The following is a 20,185-nucleotide window of genomic DNA, read 5'->3' as shown; positions in this document are numbered from 1 at the left end:
TCACCACCTTCTGTGTCCTCAGATAATCTTGAATATTCAAGATGTTCACCTACAAACATAGACAAAAACTATGTAGATTCAAAACCGCCATCACAGAGAGTTGATACCCACACACACCACGACTTGAGCGCAACGGTAAAAAAGTCAACTTCCATACCATCAATGGTATTTTCCGACGTGTCGTCCCCAGTACATAGTCCAAACACCTGTTCACGACCAAGGGTGGCCAACACTGCCTCCTCCAGGGGAGTCATCTGCACGGCACATGGAGAGCCACCACCTGTCCCCTTTCCATGGTTCCACTTGTTCCGAGCCTTGACTTTCACCATACCCCTGAAGTCCTGCCAACGGTGCTTGCACTGCTCTAAAGTGCGTTTCCGCACTCCAAGAGCATTCACCTCGTCCACAATCCTCCCCCATATCCTGTTCTTCTCTCCAAGCGTCAACCTGGACTTTTTAAAAAGTTGTTCAAATTCGTCACATACACCGCAAATCAATACTTCTAGCTCTTCTTCCGCAAATTTTGGAGCACGCTTACGCTTGCCATTGACATGAGGGCCCTCAATTGTCTCCTCATCCTCCTCACGCCACGACACATTATCCTGGATTGCTTCATGAACAGAAAACAAAAGTGAAGGAGATGTTAACACCTTAGAAAATAAAATGTAGACGTGAACAGGAAAATAGCAGAAAACTCAAATTCTACCACATTCATAAGCTCTTTGGAAGGCCCTATCTACCTATGCACACTCTGTATATGAATGAATGAATGAATGAATGGTGGAACAATGCAGAACACACCTTGAAAAGAAAAAAATGTAGACGTTAACTAACAAATGGCAGCAAATCGCAATCAATCCCATTTCATAAATTCATGTGAGCATCTTACCTATAACGATTTTTGGGAAAACAAAAAGGATGAAACCATGTGGCACACACCACACACCTTACAAAAGGGAAAAATAATTTATTAACGACAAATGCAGCGAAATCACGATTTACAGCATCAGAGGCTCATGACAACGGCTTACCCACCTGTGAACACCTTGTTTTAAAAAATACGTGGCACAAAGGAAGGAAAATAGCAAGAAGAAAAACAAAGCAGGGCAGTAGCCCGGTGATCGCCTAAACTGCAGCGACGCGATTCCTACACGCTGTGGATGCACGGTGTGGACGCACGTCTATGACGTCAGGGGCGCATATTACCTACGTCGATACCTTGTGCTTTACGAATTTGCAACAGCGCATGCGTTTTCTGCTCCACTACGAAACTGTCGTGCATACGACTTCTGAATAACGAATCAGAGTTTCCAGGTTGGGTTTCTTGGTACATTCTTCGTTTTTTACAAGTCGGTAAGTCATTTAACGTTTTTCATTCCTTTACGTTTGGTTGATGCATCTGCCTCTAAATCATTTATAAATATATTAAAGAGTAGCGGTCCTAGCACTGACTCCTGAGGAACCCCACTAACTACCCTTCTCCATTGTGAATACTGCCCATTTAACCCCACTCTCTGTTTCCTATCCTTCAACCAGTTTTTAATCACAATAGGACTTTTCCTCCTATCCATGACCCTCCAATTTCCTCTGTAGCCTTTCATGAGGTACCTTGTCAAACGCCTTTTTAAAATCCAGATACACAATATCAACCGGCTCCCCTTTGTCCACATGTTTGTTTACTCCTTCAAAGAATTGAAGTAAATTGGTCAGGCAAGATTTCCCCACACTAAAGCCGTGCTGACTTGGTCTCAGTAATCCATGTCCTCGGATGTGCTCTGTAATTTTGTTTTTAATAATAGCCTCTACCATTTTCCCCGGCACCGACGTCAGACTTGCCGGTCTATAATTTCACGGATCTCCCCTGGAACCTTTTTTAAAAATGGGCGTTACATTGGTCACCCTCTAATCTTCTGGTACCACGCTCTATTTTAAGGATAAATTGCATATCACTAACAAGTTCATTTTTCAGTTCTATCAGTACTCTAGGATGAATACCATCTGGTCCAGGTGATTTGCTACTCTTCAGTTTGCCGAACTGCCCCAATACATCCTCCAGATTTACCATGAATTCAGTAAGTTTCTCCGACTCGTCCGCTTGAAATGCCATTTCCAACACCGGTATCCCACCCAAATCTTCCTCGGTGAAGGCCGAAGCAAAGAATTCATTTTATCTCTCCGCTACGTCTTTGTCTTCCTTGATCGCCTCTTTTACCCCTCGGTCATCCAGCGGCCCAACCGATTCTTTTTTTTCTTTTTTTTCTTTCAATAGTTTTTATTGATAAACAACAGAATAAACATTACTTCCTTAATTCAAAGTAGACATTTGAATATTTCCTTTTTGATATACAATTCTATACTTCTCTCACTTTAAACATTCTCTTTTGTCCATCAACTATAAATCTGTAAATGAACATTGACAAACTTTAATTTTTCATTTCCCCCCCCCCCCCACCCCTACCCTCCCCCCCCCACCCCTACCCTCCCCCCCCCCACCCCCCCATCAAACGCCTATTACTAACTCACTTGGGTCATTGCTCTAATATGTGTCCAGAGTACATCTTGCCTGTTATAAATTCCCAACCGTTTATCAGTTAATTTCTCCATCTCCTCAATTAGAGAAAGTTTTAGAGTCCAGTCTTGCTCTGTTGGTGCCACTTGCTGTTTCCAAAACCGAGCAATGACACTCTTTGCAGCTGTCAAGCTCATCCTCTTCAGACGTCTTTGCCATTTGACTCCTCGTCTGTTCCCCAGGCCCAGCAGGCACCATTGAGGCTCACACAAAAAGTTCTTGCCTGTATGGGCAGTTATCTTTGCAGTTATAGATTGCCAATACATTTGTAATTTCCCACAGGACCACCAGATATGCAAAAAAGTTCCCACATCCGTTAAACATCTCCAACAATACTGGGAGGCCCCTGGAAACATCATATGTAGTCTATATGGGGTAAAATACCATCTCGAGAGTACCTTGAAGGCATTTTCTTTCAATAACACGCATGTTGACGCTTTGTTGACCTCCAAGATAATGGCCTTCCATTCATGAACTGTCAATTCCTTTTCCAAATCTCTTTCCCATCTAGTCATATACAAACATTTTTCAAAACTCCCTCCCCTTATAAATTTATACAACCGGGATATGACTCCCTTCATTGTTCCCAGTGAGCCCCACATGTTTTCTAATACTTCATAGTCCTCCGGATCGTTTCTTAACCATCCTTGTGTGTAAATGTAATGTTGGACCTGTAAATAGAAGAACCTGTCCCTATCCAAAACCCCATAGTCTTCCTTGAGTTCTGTGAACAATCTCATTTTCCCATCTTCCAACAAATCTCGAAACCTCAATATGCCCCTCTCAGCCCACCTCTTTGCTACCGGATTTCCCAACCCCACTCTAAAAGTAGGTTCCCCCCCGAATATAAGCGTATGTAGATGTTTTTCTAGTTTTCCAGAAGCGTGTCCTAAGGGAACCCCATAGTGCCAACAAGTGCCCAACAAACGGATTGGTAGTAAGCCTGCCAATAGTAGGGTAGGGTGAAGATGCCCATATTACTGACTGCAGGCTATGCTGCTGTACCATCTCCTGATCCATGTGTGCTACCACTGACCATTTCTCCTGACCCCACATGGATATAAGTTTCAGTTGTGCTGCCCAGTAATACCATTCAAGGTTTGGAACCCCTCTCCCACCCAACTCTGTCGAACGCCAGAGCAGCTTCCTGCTAAGCCTGGGAGCCTTGCCCCCCCAAACAAACTTCACTATAGCTTGCTGTAGGGTTCTCAGATCCCTCCCAGGGATTGCTACCGGTAATGTTTGAAACAAGAACAAAAGCCTGGGCAATACATTCATCCTAATCGATGCTATCCTTCCCCACCATGACAGCCACTTTCCCGTCCAGCCCTCCATGTCTTTGCGTATTTGCCGGAATAACGGTATATAATTTAGCTGATATATCTGAGAAATCTGAGCAGGTATTTGGACTCCTAAATATTTAATATTATCCCTCCTTAATTTAAAAGGAAAATTTCGAGAGAGCTCCTCCATCCTAGGTTGTGCTATAGACACCCCAATCATTTCAGATTTATCATGGTTTATCTTAAAGCCCGAGAGCCTACCAAACTCCTCCAGCTCTGCCATCAATATGGGAAGATGCAGCCCCGGGTTATTTACAAAAAATAATACGTCATCAGCAAATAATGCCAATTTGTGTTCAGAGCCACCTATCATTATTCCTGGAATGTCAACCGATTCACGCACCCTCTGAGCTAAGGGCTCAATCGAGAGTGCGAACAGCAATGGTGACAGCGGGCACCCCTGTCTGGTACCCCGTTCAATCTGGAAAACAGATGTATACCCCCCATTTACTTTAATTCTTGCCACTGGTTTCTCGTATAATCGTTTTATCCATCCTATCAACCCCTGGCCAAACCCCAGATGTTCCAGAACTTCCCATAAATAAAGCCAGTCCACCCTGTCAAACGCTTTATCTGCGTCCGTACTCAAAAGGGCCACTGGAATCCCCCTCTGTTGGGCTACCCACATAACATGTAAAGTGCGTCTAATATTATCCGCCACCTGCCGCCCCATGACAAACCCAGATTGATCAGTATGAATCAATGAAGGCAGGACCTTTCCTAACCTATCAGCTACTACTTTAGATAAGATCTTAACATCTAGATTTATTAGTGAGATGGGGCGATAGGAGGTACACACCGCCGGATCTCTTCCTGGTTTCAAAAGCAAGGAAATCCCCGCTTCATGCATACTCCCCGGCAATGATTGGCCAGCCAAGCATGCGTTCCCAACCCTCAACAACATGGGCCCCACCTCCCCTACAAACGTCTTATAAAACCTAGCAGAATACCCATCCAGGCCGGGCGCCTTCCCTCCTTGGAGACCCTTAATCACCCTTTGAATCTCTTCAAGACGAAATGGGGCCTCTAAATGTTTGCGTTCCAAACTTGATAACCTTGGGAGATGCAGCTTTCCTAAACCCCTCCTGATTTCTTCCCCCCCTGCCCCCCTCTCACTGCTGTATAACTTCTGATAAAATTTTTCAAACTGATCCCTTATTTCTCCATCTCTATAGTACATCTTATCGCCCGCCCCTTTTATTTTTGTTATTGTGTGGCTCCTTTGTCTATGCCTCAAAAGATGAGCCAACATCCGTCCAGATTTGTTTCCGAATTCATAAAACTTCTGTTGGAGTTTCATATGTAAAAACTCCACGTGTTCTACCTGCAATTTCTCTAATTCTGCTCTACACTGTCTTAATTCTTTCAGGACTATCCCAGAACCTCCCTCTTGGTGACAACATTCTAGTTTCGCTAATCGTGCCCGTAGGTCCAACTCCCTCTTCTCTCGTAGCCTCTTTTTCCGTGCTCCCCATTTGATGAAGTGACCCCTCACCACAGCCTTTAGGGCATCCCACAATGTGCCATCCAGAACCTCGCCAGTGTCATTCACCAACATATAATTCTGAATGACCTGGCGAATGTCATCCCGCACCCTACTATCCCCAAGGATCAATTCATTTAATCTCCAAAAGAGTTGGCGCCTTTCCTCTGTCAGACCCTTGAGCTCAAGCTCCACGGGGGCATGGTCAGAAGTAGAAATGGACCCAACATGTGAATCAACCACCTGATCCCACAACTGGCGGCTACACCATACCATATCAATTCTTGTGTAAGTATTCTGAGAATGAGAAAAGAAGGTATAGGACCGCTGGCTTGGGTGTCTCAGCCTCCATACATCCACTAAATCTAAGTCAGAGACAAGTGATTTTAACTGTGTACAGTGTGCTGAGGACTTATCAATCAGCCCCTTTGAATGATCCATTGATGTCATGCTGGTGTTAAAGTCCCCACCCAGGATCATCCCCCCTTTCTGAAACTGGAAGAGCTCCTTATGAATCCGAGTAAAAAATTCTCCTTGTCCTGAGTTGGGGGCGTATATATTTACTATGGTCACCTCCTTACCATACAGCTGACCCCTAATCGCCAGGCACCTTCCCAAAGTATCCCTATATACGTCTTCTATGACTAGTGGGATGTGTCTACGGATGTAAATCACTAATCCTCCCACCTTGCCCCCTCTAGCATCACAGTGTGAGATACAGTCACTATATCCCCTATGTTTAAGTAGGTGTACATCCCTCTTTTGAATGTGTGTTTCCTGCAATAATATAATATCCCACTTAAGTTTCTGCAATTCCTATGTATCAAATTTCTCTTCTGTGGAGAGTTCATACCATTAACATTCCATGACCCAATGTGTAGACCCTTGATCCCCTTCCCTCCCCCCCTCTCCCCCCCTGCTGGGCTGAGCCAATAGCCGCCAGCCGATAGTAATGAGGAAATCACTCCCCGCCGGAGCTTATCACCCTCTTTCCCACAACAACATTTCCCAGTCCCCTCCCCCCATATTTCACAAATTTTTGTTTAACTCCCAGAACCCTTTCAAACAATAAATAGACATCCTGTAACAACTCCAGTACAATCCCCCCAACTGCATTCCATATTTTTCTTTACAATACCCCAGGAAACCCATGAGGTAACTGAAATCCTGCATATCTCTCGCGTCCATTCAGGGTACTTTAGCCTCTGTTGATAGCTGTGAAGTATTCTCTCTTCGTGGGCGCACTCTGTGCCAGGATGACTCTTTTTTTATCTTTGCTGACATACTTGATCTCCCCTCCGAAGCTGCCGGAGGCAGGTTTGTATATCCCAGCTCTGTGAGTACCTTCCAAGCCTCTCCTAGCGTAACCACTCGTCTGGTGATACCTTCCGCTGTAAACTGGAGGCCAAAAGGGAAGATCCATCTATATCTGAAATTAGACTGCTGGAGATATGTGGTTAAGTCTTTAAATTCTCTACGCCTCTGAAGAGTTCCCAGCGCTAAGTCTTGAAACACCAGAATTTTTTTTATTATCCCAGAGTAACTCACCCTGGGATCTGGCTTTCTTCCATATCTTGTCTTTGATAGTATAGTCTTTAAAGCATACAACAATGTCCCTAGGTTGTTGGTCTCTCCTGGGCCCCAGACTTCGATGTACCCGATCAAATCTTATTTCAGACTCTTCCATATTGGTCTGCCCCTCATTATTTATGTCCAATATTCTAGCACAAATTTCACGGATCACCTGTGCACAGTCTTTATTCTGGTCCGTTTCTGGGACCCCTTTGAATCTCAAATTATTCCTTCTGGAGCGATTTTCCAGATCTTCCACCTCTAATTGCAATTTTGCTTTTTCAGCTTGCACGATCGTAAGAGCAGTGCGCAGGCCCTCCATTTCTCCCTCCACGTGCTCCAGCCCGTCTTCCACCTGCTCCACCCTTCCTCCAATCTCTCTCACCTCTTTTTGGATGTCTGTGACCGCCTCCCGGATAGTTTTCCGAACCGCCGACATTTCAGCCTTTAAGGCTTTAAACCACCTCGCTACCTCCTGTTTAGTCAGCTCGGTATCACTTTCTAGCTGATCTACTGGGTCCTCCGTTTCGGAGCCAGAATCCGCGGCGGCCATTTTGTTGTTAGCTTTCTGCTGGGAGCGGCTCGTGTTCGCCGCCTCGTTTTTCTGTGCCGCGGCGAACTTGAATTTTTCCAGCCTTTTTCGTGTCGCCATTACTTCTCTTTATCTTTCGCCTCAAAACCGCCAATCTCGGGGGTTAGGGAACCAGGAAATAGCGCTAGTTTCTTCACTGCCCCGACGGAGCTCTGGATTCAGGCTTCCATCCCCGACGGTGACGTCACTTCCTCCTCCCCAACCGATTCTTTTGCCGGCTTCCTGCTTTTAATATACCGAAAAAAAATGTTTACTATGTTTTTTTGCCTCTACTGCTATTTTTTTTTTCATAATCCCTCTTGGCCTTCTTTACCTGCAAAAACGTCCTTTAATGGAATAACCGCGTTTACTCACAGTTAACTGCAGATCAGAGGTTGTGCCCCACTGGCAACGAGTCTCCCTGGTACTGAGATTAGCAGTAGGTCAGAGCTGGCAGAATGCTGTACAATGCCCTCTTTCAGCTACATTCAAGGTAAGAACTAAGTTCTCTAACGTGGCTAATACAGGAAAGGGAACTAAAACTGACTTACAAAAATGGCCACTACCGTATGGACTACAACAGGAAACACAACAGGGCACACTCTGACCCAGCAGGCAGGGGGAAAAGCACCATGGGAGAAGAGCCTACTAACTACCAACATCATGAGACTGTAACACAAGCTAATGAAATCATGGAGCCCAATACCCTACACCCACCACAATGCAATGCTGATGTGACCCTGTACTGCACCTGAGGGCCACATCTGACCCAGGGAAAGGCTGTGACAAGATCGAACACATTCTGCTGTCATGGAGGTGGGTAAGGCATTTGAGGCTGGCATACAGGCTGGAAAAAAAGTTTTTAAAGTGGGTTTTTTTGGTGGGAGGGGGTTAGTGACCACTGGGGGAATCCGGGGAGGTCATCCCTGATTCCCTCCAGTGGTCATCTGGGCAGTTGGGGCACTTTTTTGGGACTTGTTCGTGAGAAAAAAGGGTCCAAAAAAGTGACCCAAAATCGCGGTCAAAACGCCTTTTTTTTCCGATTATCAGCTAAAGACACCCATCTCTCCTCAGCTGATAACCACGGCCCAGTCCTGCCTCCACCACGCCCCCATCAACTTTATTCATTTCCGCGACGGAGTGCAGTTGGAAACGCCCAAAATCGGCTTTTGATTATACCGATTTGGGCGTCTTTGCGAGAAAAACGCCCATCTCCCGATTTGGGTCGAAATATAGGCGTTTTTCTTTTTCGATTATAAGCTGGATAGTATATACAGGCACTTATTTGTACCTGGCACAATGGAGGGTTAAGTGACTTTCCCAGAGTCACAAGGAGCTGCAGTGGGAATTGAACCCTGTTCTCTAGGACCAAAGTCCGCTACACTAACCACTAGGCTACTCCTCCACTCTGGAATGCTACTCCTCCACTCCGGAATGCTTCTATCTCTAGCAGGCAGATGTTCTCTCACAAGCACAAGCTCCTGGTCTCATCTGCTGCTAACTCCTGATCTGGGTCTCTCAGTTTGGTAGAGCTTTGGGGTATGTGGCTGAGCGATGCCAGCTTTAGGGAGTACACCTGGTCTCCTCAAGTCCCAGAGGCTCTGCCTGGTTGCCCGCCTCCGCCGCCGCTGCAGCACATTGCAGCCCTTCCTGGTCCTCCCTTGAAGGGCCTGGTGGTTTAGTGACCTCTGCCCGCTGCCGTTACTCTGCATGGCGGTGCAGGTGTATTTTAAAAATGGCTGCCGAGACCCACGAGACTACTGCAGTAAGTCTTGGCAGCTATTTTGAAAATCATGGTGGCACCGCCACCTGGTGAGAACAGTAGCGATAGCGGGCAGGAAAGTTGCTTAACTTTCTTGACGCAACGGGGCTGTTTGCTCTTTCCATGGATGAGGGGTTCCAACTTCTCACTCCCATCCATATTGCAGCAAAGGAGGATCGTCAGTCGGTCCTTCAACGTTTTACCTCCAATAGTTTCGGCATATTTGAATGCAAGTATTCCATCAGGAATCGCTTGCCAGTAGAGACCGTTTTCGTCAGCATTGAAAATGTCACGAGGTGCAAACTCGTTCAAGATGGTAGGAAGAACTGAAACAACTGTGTCATACAAGGCTAATGCAAATTCATGGATGACTGGGGAAATTTGGAAGCAGTGGCTAAGAAGTTAGACACTAGAATGCGGGCACAAAAGCACACAGGGATGATGTCAGGCTATCTAACATCAAGGTGGTCTTCCTGCCACCAAACACTACCTCTCTGATCCAACCTATGGATCGGGGCATAATAGCCAATTTCAAACAACATTATCGGGCTCTTGTGCTACGTCGTCTGATGAGCGTTATGGATGACCAGACTGGAAAGGATAAATGTGCAGTTGAACTGGCTCGTAATCTATCAATGTTGGATTCCATACATATGCAGAAAGCCTGGAATCATATTACACAGGCAACCACTGTGAACTGCTACAAGCAGGCAAGCTTTGTTAAGGATGTGGAGCGAGACGAAACAGATGCAGCTGTTGCAAACGCGTCAGATGAAGAGGTTATTGACATCCCAGCCGGTGTTACTGAAGAGGAGTTTCATCGCTACGTAGCTGTTGATTACGATCTACAAACAGCTGACGACAGCACTGATGTCGAGATATGTGCCTACACGCATATTCCACAAATTAGAAAAGAAAGACGGAAGTCCAAAAGACAGTTGGCGTGGTTGAAAAGTGAGGTGAAGGAAGCTATTAGGGCTAAAAGAAATGCCTTCAGAAAATGGAAGAAGGAACCGTCTGAAAATAGCAAGAAGCAGCATAAGGAGTGTCAAAGCAAATGCAAGCCGCATATAAAGAAGGCCAAGAGGGATTACGAAAAAAAGATAGCATTAGAGGCAAAACAGCATAGTAAAATTTTTTTCGGTATATTAAAAGCAGAAAGACGACAAAAGAATCGGTTGGGCCGCTGGATGACCGAGGAGTAAAAGGGGCGATCAAGGAAGACAAAGACGTAGCAGAGAGATTGAATGAATTCTTTGCTTCTGTCTTCACCGAGGAAGATTTGGGTGGGATACCGGTGTCGGAAATGATATTTCAAGTGGACGAGTCGGAGAAACTTACTGACTTCACGGTAAACCTGGAGGATGTAATGGGGCAGTTCAGCAAACTGAAGAGTAGCAAATCTCCTGGACCAGATGGTCCAGAAACTGAAAAATGAGCTTGCAGAGCTACTGCTAGTGATATGCAATTTATCCTTAAAATCGAGCGTGGTACTGGAAGATTGGAGGGTGGCCAATGTAACGTCCATTTTTAAAAAAGGTTCCAGGGGAGATCCGGGAAATTATAGACCGGTGAGTCTGACGTCGGTGCCGGGGGAAATGGTAGAGGCTATTATTAAAAACAAAATTACATAGCACATCCGAGGACATGGATTACTGAGACCGAGTCAGCACGGCTTTTGTGTGGGGAAATCTTGCCTGACCAATTTACTTCAATTCTTTGAAGGAGTAAATAAACATGTGGACAAAGGGGAGCCGGTTGATATTGTGTATCTGGATTTTCAAAAGGCGTTTGACAAGGTACCTCATGAAAGGCTACAGAGGAAATTGGAGGGTCATGGGATAGGAGGAAAAGTCCTATTGTGGATTAAAAACTGGTTGAAGGATAGGAAACAGAGAGTGGGGTTAAATGGGCAGTATTCACAATGGAGAAGGGAAGTTAGTGGGGTTCCTCAGGGGTCTGTGCGAGGACCGCTGCTTTTTAATATATTTATAAATGATTTAGAGATGGGAGTAACTAGCGAGGTAATTAAATTTGCTGATGACACAAAGTTATTCAAAGTCATTAACTCGCGACAGGATTGTGAAAAATTACAGAAGGATCTTACGAGACTGGGAGACTGGGCAGCTAAATGGCAGATGACGTTTAATGTGAGTAAGTGCAAGGTGATGCATGTGGGAAAAAAGAACCCGAATTATAGCTACGTCATGCAAGGTTCCACGTTAGGAGTTACGGACCAAGAAAGGGATCTGGGTGTCGTCGTCGATAATACACTGAAACCTTCTGCTCAGTGTGCTGCTGCGGCTCAGAAAGTGAATAGAATGTTGGGTATTATTAGGGAAGGTATGGAAAACAGGTGTGAGGATATTATAATGCCATTGTATCGCTCCATGGTGCGACCACACCTTGAGTATTGTGTTCAATTCTGGTCGCTGCATCTCAAGAAAGATATAGTGGAATTGGAAAAGGTGCAGCGAAGGGCGACTAAAATGATAGCGGGGATGGGACGACTTCCCTATGAAGAAAGACTAAGGAGGCTAGGGCTTTTCAGCTTGGAGAAGAGACAGCTGAGGGGAGACATGATAGAGGTATATAAAATAATGTGTGGAGTGGAACAGGTGGATGTGAAGCGTCTGTTCACGCTTTCCAAAAATACTAGGACTAGGGGCATGCGATGAAACTACAGTGTAGTAAATTTAAAACAAATCGGAGAAAATGTTTCTTCACCCAACGCGTAATTAAACTCTGGAATTCGTTGCCGGAGACCGTGGTGAAGGCGGTTAGCTTGGCAGAGTTTAAAAGGGGGTTAGACGGTTTCCTAAAGGACAAGTCCATAAACCGCTACTAAATGGACTTTGGAAAAATCCACAATTCCGGGAATAACATGTATAGAATGTTTGTACATTTGGGAAGCTTGCCAGGTGCCCTTGGCCTGGATTGGCCGCTGTCGTGGACAGGATGCTGGGCTCGATGGACCCTTGGTCTTTTCCCAGTGTGGCATTACTTATGTACTTATTGTATAATTATGGTACAGCCAGAGACCCCCCCCCCCCCCCCCACTGGAATGGTGGAGGGCCCAGTCATAGAGCTCAGGCCATTACAGACCTTGGCTGAGTCAGAAATCTGATGGCTGACATAACTGGGAGCTTACTGGAAAAGTATGGCCTAGTTTGTAGCCCGGATTGAGGCCTAAAAGTTAGGTCAATAGATATGGAAACAAAATGGAGGAATTCAGCACAAAATGGAAGCCCATATCTGTTACAAAGTGGAATTTTCTCTGTAATGTAAGTTAGAAAAACAAGTTGAGAAATGAGTGAGTCATAGCAGGTGCAAAGAAAATAGGGAACTAGCTGTCCAAGAGAGGAGGGAGACTTTCCTGTGAGCAGGGAAGGCGTAGCTGGATGCAGGGTCTTGCTTAAGATTTGTGGTCAAGCGAGCTAGAGACAAAACCATGTTAGCAAGATAGAAGCTACTCATTAGCATGAGCCAATCAGTGACAACCATGACATTAGCATAGATCCAATCAGGTATATCTACTGTCATATTATCCATATCCTGAGGGCACCTATAAAAATCAGGGTTTTTCCTGGTTTAAGTTAGAGAGAAAAGGGTTGCCACTCTCTCTCCAAGGGAAACCAATGTGTCCAGCAGAATTGACAAATTACCTAATTGCTTTCCCTTGTAAAACCTCTAATTGGTAAAAGAAATTATAAAAGATTAGCAACTAATTAACACCTGTTTGCAACTTATTATATTCCTATAATTAATTGATTGTACGTGCCTGTTGTCAATCACTGATTTGACTTGTACCTTGGCAAATAAACTCCTCATTCCAAATTATGATTTGTGAGCTTCACTTAATGATGAAAGGCTGTAAGTATAAATGCTTTTGCTGTATCAGGCTATCATTCGCTGCATTGTATAACCTGTAGCCTAAATCCAGTTTGTCATAAGGCTGGTATCTATTCCTTGCCAGTGCTGAGAGGCGGACTAATGCGGGTCCCTTAGACCTAACGTCTCTCTCAGTGGCAATTCCTTTTAGAACTTCACAACACCTTGATTACCCCAGTACTAATGCTATTTAGAGATGGAGTCAGATTTAGGTCACTCCAGCCTTCTTGGGGGGCTCGGGACCCCTCAATTCAAAACATTATGAAATCCATGAAGTGTGTTTGGCAGTCTTGCCAATTGCCTGGTGGTCTGTAGAACCGCATAAGGTTTAGGTGGTCTTGTAGGGTTGGGTGGGTGACTCTGACTGAGTCAATTTCGAGTAGGGGGAGTATGGATTCGGCTGTTGTAGTGACGGTGAATTGGGATCTGTAGATTATAGCTATGCCTCCTCATCTTTTTCCGTTCCTTGTCCAGTGGGAGATCTTGTATCCTGGCGGGCATAGTTCTAGGATTATGGGATCTTTGAGGTCATGAATCCAGGTTTCACTTATAAGTAGAACATTGAGATTATCTGTTTTGATCCAGTCGATTATTGTTGTGGTTTTGTTAACTGCAGATCTGGCATTTACATAACCTATTTGTATTGTTCGGTAAGGCTCGACTGGGTTCGGGGATGTGTTGATTTTTATTAGTTGTCTGTCATCTTGGTTTTTGAGTTTGTTGTGTCCCTTCTTTCCTTTCTGTTGGTTGTTTCCGTGGGTGAAGGGTTGTCCATTCCATTTTTTGGTCTTTTGGTTAGGTGCGTTGTGTATGGGTTGTGTGCATGGTTTGTGTGCTGCGGGTAGATTACTGTCTGCGAGGGGGGTTGTCAGTACATGATGAATTAGGTATACACAGTAGATGATAAGGAGTAATTTGTTATATTCATGTTGACGTTAGTGTATTTGGTGTTCCGCCGTGTAGAACAGGGGTGGTTGATTGAGTTTACAGTAAGTCTTATAATTCAGTGTGTAAGTGTATAGTCTGTAGAATTGTTTGATGTGATTCAAAGTGGAACTGGAGAAGTTGATGGGTATATCAATATGATGCTATGTGATGCTATGTGATTACAAGATAACATCACATTATCACATTTTAACAATACTATACAATACTAGCAATACAATACCAGCAAGACTATACCCGCAGATAACATGTGATGATATGTGATTACAAGATAACATCAAATTATCACGTTTTAACAATACTATACAATACTAGCAGTACAATACTAGCAAGACTATACCCGCAAGATAACATTAACAAGAGTCAACACATTCTTTATACATGTACAGTATGCAGTTCTGTGACTCCTAGAGGGTTAGATATACATGTATGCAGGAGGTTCATGGTATTCTGTAGTCGTTGTGTTCTCTCTGCAGGGGAGTAGCGTAATACTGCTCACCATAATCTCCATGAGGGTCTCCACGGGTCGGGTCTTGGTTTCTGATGCTGCATTTGGTGTTCTTCCTGCGAGTTGGCTACTGTCGCGATTGGTGCTCACTCGGTCGGTGTAGTCGAAATCAGCTGCCTTCCCTGCTGCGGCCTGCCTCCGCTGGTCTCACCGAGTTCTTCACTACGACCTTGGCTCGCCTCGCTTGTCAGGTTCGGCTCGGTTGAGTGCAGTTGATCAGCTGGCTTCCCGTTCCAGTCAGCCCGCACTGGGTTCGCCGGTTCCTCTCTGCCACCCCTGTTGGTCTCACCTGTCGGGTTTCAGCTCAGTGAGATGTTCGCTGGCTGGGTGCCGGTTCGCTCGGCCCACGTGTGTGGGTCGTTGTTTGGCTGAATGCGGCGATCCACACGTTAGGGCGTTTCGGGGGGATGTTCAGTTGTCTCCTCGGGGTTTCGGAGTCCTCCTTGGGTCACCACGCGCTCGGATGGGGGGGGCGCTAGCGAGTTTGGGTGTTTCAGGGGGGATCTGGTCATCCCTCCGGGGGTTTAGAGCCCTCCTCAGGTCACCGCGCGTCTGGATGAGGTGTGCTAGTGAGCCTGGGCTTTTGAGGAGGACGTTTAGTCGTCTCTCCGGGGGTTCCAATGCCCTCCCTGGGTTACCACGCTCTTGGACGAGGTGCACCAGTCATCAACACTTCAGTGATCGGCTCCACTGGTCGCCGATTTGGTCCTTAGGATCGGCGCCTTGAAGGCCTCGGAATGCAGGGCAACCTGGGCCGCTCAGGTTTGTGCCTCTGGCCAGAGCATCCACCACTGGGTTCTCAGGGAAATCTGCAGATCCGATTCCGGTCTGTCTGTCTGCCGTCTGCTACAGTTGTCGTGCTGGAGCAGCTACTAATCAGAGCAGCTACCGAATGTAGCCTCGAAAAGTAGAGACCTCCGATGTTGTCCGGAGGAGCTCCTCTTTGCACTTCCTATCAGTCGGCCATCATATATGAATATTATATATGATGCATTAAAAGGAATACATTTTAATGCAGTGTGCAAGCAACTCTTCTGCGCAAGTTAATACCTGTGCTCAACCCCTCTCTGCATTGCTTGGCTAGTAATGTATGTGTACATAGACATACCAAATCACATGCATTTAGCGTGTGACACGCAGTTGGGCCTCTTCTCCAGTTCACACACTTAAGGGGCCTAATCTCACGCATTGGCATGGTGTCCTCCCCTGCCACCTGCAATCTGGTACCTCTTTTCTTCTTTTAAAAGTTATTTTTGCCACAATCTGTGCAGTGCCAGCACTCTTAGCAATAACAGGTTGCTTATCCTGCCCTTGCTGATGGAAGGCCATGGAACTTGCTGAAGCATCCTGCTACTCAGCAGTAGGTGTTTCTGCCCATCATGGGAGCTTTCCTTCAGCTGCATCCTGCCTTTGGTTAAGGAAGGCCCTGGGATTGGCTGAAGCTGCCTGCTACTCAGCAATAGCAGCTTCAGCCAAACCCAGGGTCCTTCAGCTGCACCCCACCCTTGCTGACGGAAGACCCTGGGATTGGCTAAAGCAGGCTGCTTTGTGAGAGTGTCAGCACTGAATAGATCATGGCAAGAAGAACTTTTAAAAGAAGAGGAGAGGTACTGGATTGCGGGTGGCAGGGACGTAGCCACGGGTGGGCCTGGATGGGCCTGGGCCCATCCACTTTGGGCTCAGGCCCACTCAGCAACGGTGCGCCTTATAGATGCCAATAATAAAAGAATTGGGAAGACTGTCTCCCCAGCTCAAACTGCGACTTTCCCCTGTCTGCTGCTCACTTCAGCTTTCCCAGCCACCCGCCGTTATGCTGCAGTTTTTGTTCCCTTCCTGCTTCCTCCCTTGTCATCTTTGTCTGGCAGCGGTGTTAGTTCTGCTGCTTCTGCAGCAGAGCCGCGCGGTGCCAAGGCTGTCTATTTGCTGCTGCAACTGCTTCCTCTGCGCTGGCCCGGCCTCTTCAGAAAGAGTATCGGAGAAAGTGAGGCCGGCCGGAAGGAAGCAGTCGCGGCATTTTGCTGATGGATCTGGTGTCGTGCGACTTTGCTGTAGAGTTAAACCACTGTGCTGCCCAACGGAGATGGAAGGGGAGAGAGGGGAAAGAAGACCTGCAGCATGCCGGCGGGTGGCTAGGAGGAGGGAGAAAACAAAAACTGCAGCAGGTGGCTGAGGGGGGTGGGGCGGAGACATGGGAAAAATGTGCAGCATGTCGGTGGGTGGCTGGGGGGAGGGAGGGATCAAAGCCTGTATCAGGTGTCGGGGGGGGGAGGGAGGAGAAAAATCTGCATCATGCTGGCAGGTGGCTGGGGCAGTAGGGAAGGAGGAATCAAAACCTGCAGCGGGTGGCTAGGAGGAGGAAGAGAAAAAATCTGCAGCATGCCAGTGGTGGCTTGGGAGAGGGAGGGAAAAACTGCAGCATGCTGGTCTGGCAGAGACAGTAAGCAAGGCAGAGCAGGGAGCCAAAACCTGCAGCATGCTTGCAGGTGGCTTGGGGGGGGGGGGGTCAGGAAGAGAGGGAGAGACAGGAGCACTGTTGGGTTGAGGGATGGGAGACTGGGTAATGCTAGGTGGGGTGAAGGAATAATTGTTCAATGTGGGGGGAGAGATGGAGAGATGCTGCAAGGGGAAAGAGGGAGAATTGTTGGATATGGGCGGGGTGGGATGGGGAGAGGGAGGGAAAGGCTGCATAGGAGTGGTAAAGGACGAGAGGGAGAAAAAAGTGTTGGACATGGAAGTGGAGGGAAGGGAGGGAGAGATGAGAGGGGAAATGTTGAACATGGCATTGAGGTGAGGGGAAGGAAGGATGGAGAGATGCTGCATGGTGGTGGGTGGGGGGGGGGGGGTAGAGAGAGATGTTACACCAGGGGCTCAAGGCATGGAGAGAGAGAGATAGTGGGCAATGAGAGAGAGGGAGAAAAGTTGAATGTAGAGGTGGAGGAGAGGAAAGGAGAGATGCACAAGAGGGTGAGGGGAGAAAGAGGAAAGATGGATCCAGGGGCAGAAGGGAGTGAGGGAGAGAAGATGGACAATGGATGGTAGGGAAGAGAAAGGGGAAATGATGGATAACAGGGAAGGGGGAGGGAAGAGTTATGGGACACAAAGGTGCTGGTGGTGGGAGGTAGAAGGAATAGGGAGATAGGCTATGAGGGTGAGGAGGGGAGAAAGAGGGAACAGATGCTGAGCTAGAAGGGTGGAGGGAGAGAGGCACTGGGAATGGTGGAAAGCATGTGGGAGAGGCCCAGGGAGTGGAGATGGCAAGAAAATGAATGAGAGTATAGTGATTACAGGGGGTAGAAATATGGTAATGGCGCATAGATTGAAGGGAATGGCAGGCTGGGAAGGAGAGAGATGGGGAATTGGAGAGCTAGTGGGTGAAAGGAGATGGAAATGTGATAGATATCTGAAAAGTAAAAAGAAGGAAAAGATTTAGAAAGAGGATAAAATTTGAGTGTACAGAGGCAGAAAAGAAAAAAAAAGAAAGGAAAGGAAAGAGCTAAAATGGAAAGATCAATATTTCAGAGGCAGGTGTAGGGAGGAAATGAAACGAGAGGAGAGAAAAGACAAATGGAAGAATTAGCAGAAGACAGACAGGAAAGCAGGAAAGAGAAATTGGAACCAACATGATGGAAAAATAAAATGTCCAGACAACAAAGGTAGAAAAATCATTTTATTTTGAATGTTTTAAATGGAATTTGTTACCTTTGGGAAATGTTTATAGCGGATGTCTTTTTATTGTGTTCAGTAGAAAAGGAAATGTGCTTTTGTTTTGTTTTTTTCTCCAGTGTTACAGTACATGCTGAGGTTCCACGTTCAATTTTGTCTACATATTATTATTTCTAATTTGTGATCCCTTGTTCTGTAATTTGTGAGGGTCTGTCAGTGTGACTGTAATGGCAAATGAGAAGATTGGAGAGGAGGAGGTTCAAGATTGCCGCTGCAGTGGTTTGACCTTCCAGTTGCTCTCTCTGATTTCTGCGTTTGGGATGCCAAAGCGACGGGGCCGTCCACCCTCCACCGCTCCTCAGTGGCATAACCTGCCTGGTTTAGGCAATATTCGAACATTTCTACATCAGTTCCAGCAATGTCAGAAAGGAACCTGCTAGATAGCCCCGGAATGAATGGAGATTCCGGAGCAATCGCTGGGTTAGAGCTTTCGCTCTCCCCCAACATGAGAGCCCCTCCTCCGCAGCCATCTGGTATTAGTACTCCACTAACGGCGTCTCCAGCCCTGCTGCCTAAGATTGGAACAGGGGAAGGGAGGCAGGAGGAGACACAATCAGTCAGAGAAATCCGAGTAGTAGGAGATCTAAAATCCCAGGTGGAAGCGTTGTCTCTAACAACATCATTGACAATGCAGGAAAAAGGAGCTGTTGGTTTGGAACAAATTTCCTGTACTCAAGAGACTGAGATAATACCACTATTATTTTCTACGTTAACTACTAAACCCAGTGAAGTAACTCTGACTTTATGGCATCTTGTTGTTATATGTCCTCAAATAAAGAAGCTAAATCAAGATTTTTCTACAATGGAGTTAAAAGTAAAGGAACTTGATGATAAAGTAGAAACTTTAACACAAGTTGAAAGGAGTGTGAGAAGTGTTGGAATGTAATTGTATTTTACATGCATTGCCTGTCACCTATTATTTCTCTGTGATTACTCTGTGACCTCTGATGTGAATTACTTAGTGAGGTCACACAGCTATGCAACTTCCTGTGGGGGTTAGATGCAGCACATGCAGCACATGGAGCACATGGAGCTCATGATCTCTCCTAACCTGAGAGGATCTATGGTGGTGTGAGCATCCATTACCATCTAAGCACATGGAAGGAGCTGATAATACAAATGTATAGTAATATGTATATATAAGCCTGTCTGATTATAATCTAACTACAAACTGTGAGTAAACAGATGTTTTGTTACTTCAACTTTAAAGTGACTCAGCAGTGAATTATTCAGGGGTGAATGAGAGAGAGATGAAGAAAGAAATTAACATTTCTAAAGCTGAAGCTGTGTGTACTAAAATCTGCTAATTATTTACTACAAATAATCCAACAAAAGGGTTATGGGCCCAGGGCTCAGGAATTGAAAAATAAGAGAAATATTACCAGGCAGAAAAAAAGGCCACATTTTTCTCTTAAGTTTTAAAGGAAAGAATCAGTCTGTCTCTCTCTCCCCCCACACAGCAGACAGAAGGCTAAGAAAATGGCTGAGGGAAGAAATTCACCATTGTTCTATTCTCTCAAGGTGCCTAAATTAACTGAGTTTAATTATCAGCAGTGGGAATTAAGATTCATATGTCTCCTTCGAGCAAAAAGATTAGATATATGCTTAGACCAAGACAGAACAGCTGAAAATATGGCTGAATGGGACAATGCAAACTATTATGTGAAGTGCATGCTTTTGGAAGCTCTCTCAGAGAAACAAGCCATATTAGTGGAGGGAAAAGATACACCAAAGGACATTTTATATAAACTGAGAACTATGTATGCAACTACATATGCAAAGCAGCAACCAATTTGGTTGGCAGAGTTGAATGAAACC

Source organism: Microcaecilia unicolor, chromosome 2 (genome assembly GCF_901765095.1).
Source record: "Microcaecilia unicolor chromosome 2, aMicUni1.1, whole genome shotgun sequence".
Classification (NCBI taxonomy): Eukaryota; Metazoa; Chordata; class Amphibia; order Gymnophiona; family Siphonopidae; genus Microcaecilia; species Microcaecilia unicolor.
Note: the sequence above shows the minus strand (reverse complement) of the source record.